Source organism: Pezoporus wallicus, unplaced genomic scaffold, assembly GCF_028554395.1.
Source record: "Pezoporus wallicus isolate ANWC-B61680 ecotype Strahan unplaced genomic scaffold, APGP_CSIRO_Pwel_v1 scaffold_13239, whole genome shotgun sequence".
Lineage (NCBI taxonomy): Eukaryota > Metazoa > Chordata > Aves > Psittaciformes > Psittacidae > Pezoporus > Pezoporus wallicus.
The window spans coordinates 4723031-4731306 of record NW_026642052.1 but is presented as its reverse complement, the minus strand read 5'-3'; positions in this window follow the sequence as shown (position 1 = coordinate 4731306).

Sequence of the window (8276 nt, the reverse complement as noted above, 5' to 3'; positions counted from 1 at the left end):
GCTGGCGGCTCCCGCCGGCGGCGAGGCGGCGGCGGCGGCGGCCGGGACGCGCCGAGCAGGCAGAGCCGCCCGGCCCCATGGGCCCACTGCCCCCCCGCCCCGCCGCCACCCCGGCCGGATGAGCTCTGATCAGCGGCTCAGCGCGTACCGGGCTCCGGACTCCGCCGCTCAGCGCGCCCCGCGCGCGGGGTCCCCGTCCCACGGATCAGCGCGCCTCCCTGCGCGGGGTCTGCGCCCCGCTGCCCCTGATCGGCCTTCCCACCCAGCTGCTCAGCGCGGGTTCCCCTGTGCGGGGTCTCTGCTCCCCTGCTCCCAGCGGGGATCCCCGCTCCGCAGCTCGGTGCGTTCCCAGTGCGTTCTCTGTCTCCGCCTCTCTTCCTCTCGCCTGCGCTCCCCTCTGCGCGGCTCAGAGCGCACCCTGCTCAGGGTACCCTCTCCGCGCCCGCTCCTCGAGGTGGCCGCTCCGCGCTGCGCGGCTCCTCGCCCCCGCGGCTCCCGGTGCCTCGCGCTCGGGCTGACAGCTCCGCCCGCTCGGCACCCGCGGGCGCTCCCAGCGCAGCAGAGCGGAACCCCCGTGGCCGCCTCCCGTTGCCTGCTCCCGGCCGCCCGACACCCGCTCCCCGGGTAGGCTCTTCCGCCCCCGGCCGCCCTATGAGCATGCTCCGCCGCCGGGGCGCCCCGTCCGGGCCGGCCGCCCCGCCGTGCTCTTCTCCTCCCGCCAGAAACCCTCGCAATTATTTTGCAACCGTTACCAGCTTTGCGCGGTGGTTTTGAGCCGCTGGAGCCAAGAGCGCGGTTCCACAGCGGGGAATGGGGAATACCCCTCCAGCACCCCCGGGGGAACGAGACGGGCTGCCCAGGACGGGCACGGCTTCTCTCTGGGAACAAGCGGGGCTGAAAGTTGCCGTAGGGGGAATGAAACTGTCTGGGTTACTTCCATCGGGGAGGAGAACGTAACCTACATTGGTAGCTGTTTCAAAGGGTTCTGTTGGATGGCAGGGATGTGCTACAGGCAAGAAACCTGGCAAAGGAAGTACAGTTCTCTCTCTTTTCGGTTTTCATGGGATGAATCTGTCTCCTTGGTAAGGCTCCAGCACAGCAAGAAAACTAAGCAGTACAGATGTGAATGCCGCGTGGTTGGACTCGCCATGCACTGATGTCATGCCTGTGTTTTAAAGAACATAGAATCCCAGAGTGGTTAGGGTTGGAAGGGACCTTAAAGGCTATCTAGCTCCAAGCCCCCTGCCATGGGCAGGGACACCTTCCACTAGACCAGGTTGCCCAGAGTCCGATCCAACCTGGCCTTGAACACTGCCAGGGATGCAGCAGCCACAGTTTCTCTGGGCAACCTGTGCCAGTGCCTCACCACCCTCATAGTAAAGAACTTCTTCCTTATATCTCATCTAAATCCACCCTCTTTCAGTTTTAAGTCATTCCCCCTTGTCCTATCACTACGTGCCCTTGTAACAAGCTCCTCTCCAGATTTCTTGTAGGCCCCCTTTAGGCACTGGCAGCTGCTTTAAGGTCTCCCCAGAGCCTTCTCTTCTTCAGCCTGAACAGCCCCAGCTCTTCCAGCCTGTCTCCGTAGCAGAGGTGCCCCTTTAAACATGTTTTAGCTATTTTTATTAAAAATATTCCTGATTTAGTTTCTCCAAATCTTAATTCTGTTTTAAAACTGTGGCAAGATCAAACCCATTCTTGACTCAACAGCCTGTTTTGTCACCATGAAGGCTAAGAAAGCCATTCTTCGGGAGCCTGCCAGCTACTTTTCCAGTCAGATGGAGAAGGACAATACTCACTCTACCTTGCTGGATCTGCAGTGACATGAAGGAAGATTTAAATGTTAGAGTTACTAAATACAGAGTAAGAAAAATAAACTCTGCAACCTTTTAAGTAATTTTCTAAAATTCTCACAAGAAAAACTGGAGCTTCACTTTAGCTCTTGCTTAAGAAATTGGCACTTTTCCATGTTTAGGCAGAGTTATATATAATATTGGAGGGAGAATTTAGCTTTTGTCACCACTGAATTCTAAACAGCACGACTAAAGATGTGATGCTGAGGCAATGTGTTGCTTGCACAAACTCTGCTTTCCTAAGCAATGCCTCCTACAATTCCTATAAACGAAGAACCACATTGCACAGGTAACTCTGCACATGCCTTGTTGAAGCTGCTGGTCCAGAAATGTGGGTATTTTATGTAAAAAAAAGCAATGATCTGATTTGATTGTTTAGCTTATATTTGTTGTTTCACCAGTGTAAGGTGTGTGCATATACATGCGAATCCATCAGCACAGATGATGTATGTAATATGGTGTTTATATGCACATACGTACTTACATGCATGCAGTCAGTATGCATTAGCTATTTAAATAACCATATGTGTAGGTATCTGTCTCTTAGTAATAATAGTAGCCCAGTAATAAGATAGCCTGCCCACAGCTCAGCAGCACCACACACACTGGTGGCTCGGAACAACTCTGTTCTGGTAGTGAAGATGTTGGGCTGTGGCTGGGAGCAGCAGAAGCACAGGCACATGTTGTCTCCCAATAGCTCTGCTGTGTGCAATGGAATCGGTGGAGAGGGGGTGAAAGCAGCTGGGAAAGACGCCTTAAGCCATGGAAACTAAAATTGTCAGGATTCACTTGCCAGACTTCTAAAGAATGAAATTTTACTATGTTTCCTACAGAAGTGTCTGCTATAGGCAGACCCAAAGTAGAGAGGAGTTTCCAAACTATATTATCAGCCAAGAGTTTCATTTGGCTCTCTGGCTCCTGCATAACTCATAATTTAGAAGATACAATATCCTCTCCCACCTATTTCATCTTTAGCAAATGTTCTGGAATTTCAGTTGGTGTGAACTGAAGTTACTCACCAGAGATCCCAATGGAAAAAGATCTATCATTTAGCTGGGGGAAGTTTCATCAGCTGAAGATACACTTCTACCTATACATATACAGGTGGTACAGTCTTCAGTGTTGATCCAACATTTCATGAACACTCAAAACTTCCTTTCAAATCAAAGATATGCATCAGGAGATCCTGAGTATTTTCAATGGTAGTAGAAAAAATATTGGTATGCGATGGGGTGGCTCATGTTTGGTTCATCTTTCATATAAGACTAAAACCCACAAGCTAATAGACTATGATGAGCTGGGAAGAGGTGGAGTAGGAGTGGGCGACAGGACAGCTGCTTGTACCAGATCATTCACAGCAGCCCTAGGTCAGAGCAGCAACTGTGTAATGGGGATGTTTGCGGTGTGTTCTAATATTCATCCATTGTCATCAACATTTTTGAGCCTGAGATAAAAACCTTTAACAGTTATAGGTTATTAGTATCTTTTTTTTTTTCACTTTCTGTAGGCAGTTTGCTTATAAGTCTTATTTTAAGACTGCTCCATTAAAACCTCAGCTGTCACTTGCTGAGAGATTTGAGGTGGGTTTTTTTTCCATCCTGAAATTATCTTTGCGATGGCTTTTGTGCTTTTCCTTCAGAGCTTTGTCTCATTTTTCCTTTTTTTTATTCACCTGTTAAAATTACACTTCTCTCTCACAGCTGGCAGATTGGAAGTAATGGAATTTAACTGCTACTGCAATGGTTCTGAGCAGCAAAAAAAATCTTTGTAGTTCCTCATTTTAAAACCCTGTGTATTGCTCTCTCTTTCCCTTCATTGCCACTCTATTTCCATTTCAAAATACACAGACCCACTGTTCTGCCAAATGATATTTATTTGAAAATAGACAACATTCAGAAATTCACACATTCTCTCATCTGAAAGATACTTGATGCAAAGAGATAAAAAATAAGTAATGCTGAAAGGAAGTTAAAATATATCGACACAGATGTACCACTGAGGTTTAGGTTATAAAGGCATCCCATCAAAAACCTCCCATTAGTTAGGCTCTGTAACAGGCAAGAAGAGGTAAAAGTAGAGGTGGGGGAAGCTAGAAATCATAGGGTTGCTGTACATGAGTCCAATTTAGCCAAGCAGCCAGACATACTCTTAACTGTAGAAGTATGCTGGAGTGAAGTTTTATTTAGGACCACAGTTGAATGTAGGCTTAAGGTCTACCAGTTTTACTCACTGAAACTGAAATGCTTTGCTGCACAGGGATGAACAAAGGTGTGGGTGTATATGTAGCCATGCAAAAATATTGAGGAAGGAAGGGAAAGGACTAGTATCACCAAGGACTAGTATCACCAATTTATTCAGCACAGAGGAATCCTCACAGACTAGGTCGGGTTCTGCTGTTCATGTTTCAATTAAAAATAAATATGCGGAGTTGGAATATGGTCAGAAAACCATTACAGGAATTATGCCTGGGAAACTTTCTTAGCTGAGCAGAGGGCACCAGGAGGGTTAGAAACAGTTGGTGATGCCTTATGGGGGAAATATTTTCTGATAATAGATAACTTTTAATCTCTCAGGTACGGTTCTAAAAACTAGCACTGGCTACAAACTGAATCTGTGAGAAATCAGGGTAGAGGTGAGGTGCACGTTTCAACAGTGAGGATATGTAATGGCTGATGTGATTGATTTTGGGTTGTAAAGGATTTTCCATCACTTGCAGCTTGAAAGCTGAGGCTGAATGCATTTCTTCGAGGCTGCCACTCAGCTCATTCCCCAGCTCTGTCTTGATTCAGATGGTATCAAACAGCATTCTGTAGTCTGCACTGTGGGAAAAGTCATTTTAGACAGTTACAGTTATCCCTGCTGGCCTTAAAACCCATTCAAGTTTTTGTTGACTTGGAACAGTGATGGATAGTATTAATTAACCACATGTAACAGAATGAACAGTTCTCCCAGTATCTCTGTTGCTTTTTTCTCTGTAATGAGTGCAATGTGGTTCCTACATCAGCCATAGATCACTTTCTGGGTGAAATCATGAAGCAATTGATGCTGCCAGAAGAGACTTCCACAAATTTGTCTTTTCTTTTTTTCTGACCCTGACTTCATTTAAAGCAGTGGTAAAAGATGAATGGTGGCCAAGACCAAAAGCAAAGGGAACAGGATTTTTGTAAATGTGATTTCCTGGTGGACTTAGTCACTTCTGTGGCTTTTATCTTATAGAAATGTTGTCCTGTATTTGTGGATATTTATAATTTTAGAGTAAAACTTAGCTTCATTATTTTTAAGCAAGAGCTTACCTGATGGAAAAGTACTGAAGATCAGTGACATTTGAAGCAAGATAGATAAAGATATAAACACCCTGATTTTTACAATGGTACATTTTGGGTATATTATTCACATTTTCTGGCTGTGCATGGCAATATCTGTCCTGAGAAAATAATCAAGATGAAAAAAGTGATTTTAATTTTCTAATATTGAACATTTCAAGATTTTTATTTTTTCTTTTGTCAACTATATTACCAAACTGCAAATAAAAATCAGATGGGCTTAATTCCCAAAGAAGCCACTGTAAAATCACAGTCTCTGGTTTAAACAATACAACAGTTGGACTTACAGAGCAATTCAAAACAAATGTCACTGTTCTGATTTCTCTGTTTCTCTAACTCACTATATATTAACAGGACCTATAAATTTTATATTGAATGTGTAAATTACAGGCTTTTTTAGCTAATAATTTTTATTGGAACATTTGCAATCAGCATAATTTACCTTAGGATTTTACCCTGCCCATTAACTTGGTGTGAGATTGTCTTCCACAAAATGAGTAGGAAAAGCTGATCCTTCATGGAGACAAACAATCAGTAATTTCCATAATGAAAACGGATGCTATTGTGAAGACTTTCAAGTCTGATCGAAAAAAAGGAACTCAAAAGACAGAAGTCAACAGCTGGGTTTCAGCCTCTTGAGGAACACAGATGATGTCTCATAAGGCCAGACAGTAACTCATCACTGGGCTTACGTCCTCCCAAAATGATGGAAGAGCATGAAGCTGGGAAGCAAGACCCCCAAACTTAGTCTGCTTTGCTGGCTCTGTGGGACAGCTGTGTCTCACAGGATAGCCTGTTGCAAGTGCTAAACAGAAAACTACAGTGCAAAGTAATTTTACAAGTGTGTCAACAGTTAGAGCTGATACGGGTTTTGATCTGTATTTTTAAGAGTTGTATAGGACCAGGGCTTGATTTTGTAGTTCAGGATTTATTTGGGAAAAGAATTCAGTTTCAAATTTTAAATGGCAGTGGTAAGAACAAGCAACTTTGTCACTTTGAGATAAAGAGCATTAAATTACTGCTTTTACTTAGTTCTGCTCTTTTTTTTTTGCCTCAAGTAAGACTTAAAATACTTCTTTAGAATCAACAAGTCTCGTTCATCTCTGTAGCAGAATTTCAGCAGTAGGGGTTAGAAAGTTCTTTGTTAAACACCTATTGCAATAATGCTTAGGACTATTAGTGCTATTATGGAACACAGAAGAACAGCTGATGAAGACATCATTAGTCTGCTGACACAAGAGCTATACTGGAATTGACAAAGAAAAACTAAAGGGTATTCTTTTGTCTATCTGTGAAAGAGCAATAGCTATTTATTCTGAATTGTGAATAGCCTTCTGCATGCTGATCAGCGGGATTTCATCCTACAGTGTGTCTAGATTTTTTTATCCTCATGGTTTCTCCTTCTCCAAGGGTCAGAGAAGAAATACGCACTTTTTCAGGTGCAGAGAGCATCCAGCACCCCTGTAATGGACCTTATGACTCCCATTTTTCTGTCTCACACACTGAACATCACAGGAGGGAATATACAGATCAAAAAGCATATGCTTTTTGCTCCAACAAATCAAGACAAATACCCAAATTCCACAAAAAGGCACAGCCACAGTGGATTGGCACAGCATGCAACCTTGGAACAAAAATCCCCTTTGGAAAAGAAAGAGATAGGACTGTGGCAGCATCATGTGGGCAGGCCCATGATCAGTCCTGGTAAATTAGTCAGTCTCATGTTCATTTAGAAAATGGCACATATCTGCACTCCTCTCAGAGAAGCCTTCTGTTAAAACTCACAGTGAGACATAGGCGGTGACTGTGACACTGGGAGTCAACAGGTTGTCATCCTTGTGTTGTCCCATACCAATAACTCTACCCAGTGAGATTTTCTGTATATTACTTTGGCATTGTTGGTCAATCAGAGGACTAACATATACCAACTTTCCAGATATGTTAAAAGACTGGGGATTCAGCAGAGGTAACTGTACACAGGCCAGTCTTCATGAGACAGAAAATGTGCATTGAACTGTGATGAAAAGAGTTGCCACAGGGAGCAGTGGAGTCCTGAATGTCAGAGCAGAAAACAAAGCCAAGGACTGAAACTATCAATTGAAATGTTGTCTAACTGCTTTCATCAAAGAAAATATTGCATATCAAATTATCATGTACTTGTGAATTTTATGTTGCATGTAGGCTGTACTGATTGCTCTAGCTACCTGCAACAATGATACCTAGCTCTGGAGCTGAATTTTAATCTTAGAACAATTTGCAACTACTTATGTTTTGCTTTTGTGGCCTTTACAGTTAAAAAAAAATAAGCAAATCCTTTAGTGCTATTGACTGGGATTTGTGGCCTGAAGAGGGATGGGCTATTTTATTTTAGCTGTATCTCTATCCTTTATCTTATGTTTACTCTTTTAATTACGCTCCACTAATTTATGTTGTCCCAGTGTCAGGTCCGCACCTAGCAGTATGTGTGCTGGCTTGTGCCTATCAGGTCTTACCCATACTTGATGGATACATCTTGCAGTTTCAGTGTTGGTGCCACATCTACACACAGACCTGATGTCAAATGCAGGCACAATCATCTCTCCTTGATATATTGAAGTTTAGGTCCTTGACTCTTACTGCACTGGAAAGCTTTTCCAAACTGGTGAGCAAAGAAAAGTAAAGGTTTGGAAAGAAAAAAAGACAGTCTGATGCTTGGAAAATAACTCAAGAATACTTTCAAAGATCTGTTTGGCTAGTGTTATGTCTTATTGAAGTACGTCTTCGTAAGGAAGCTATTTGATTCAAGCAGTCACTGGTGGAAAATGCTACCTGCGAGTACTGCAGGAGTGCTCATACCTGGGAGAGGAGCAATGTGAGGGACAAGGAAAGGGGTTCATGTAACCAGCTACCATTAACACATTCTTAGAAACCTATTGCTTACTAACTTGTAGCTTTCAGTTGCTGCCTTCCTACAAAGACCATTTTGTAGAGGCTAAATAACTAAATTCAGAAGATGATGGATTTAAATCTGAACCAAACACCAAGTGCAGATTTTGCCCTAGGTATGTTAATTGTTTCCATGCATCTTTAAAAGCATTCTGATCATCAGTGAAGCCTGGTA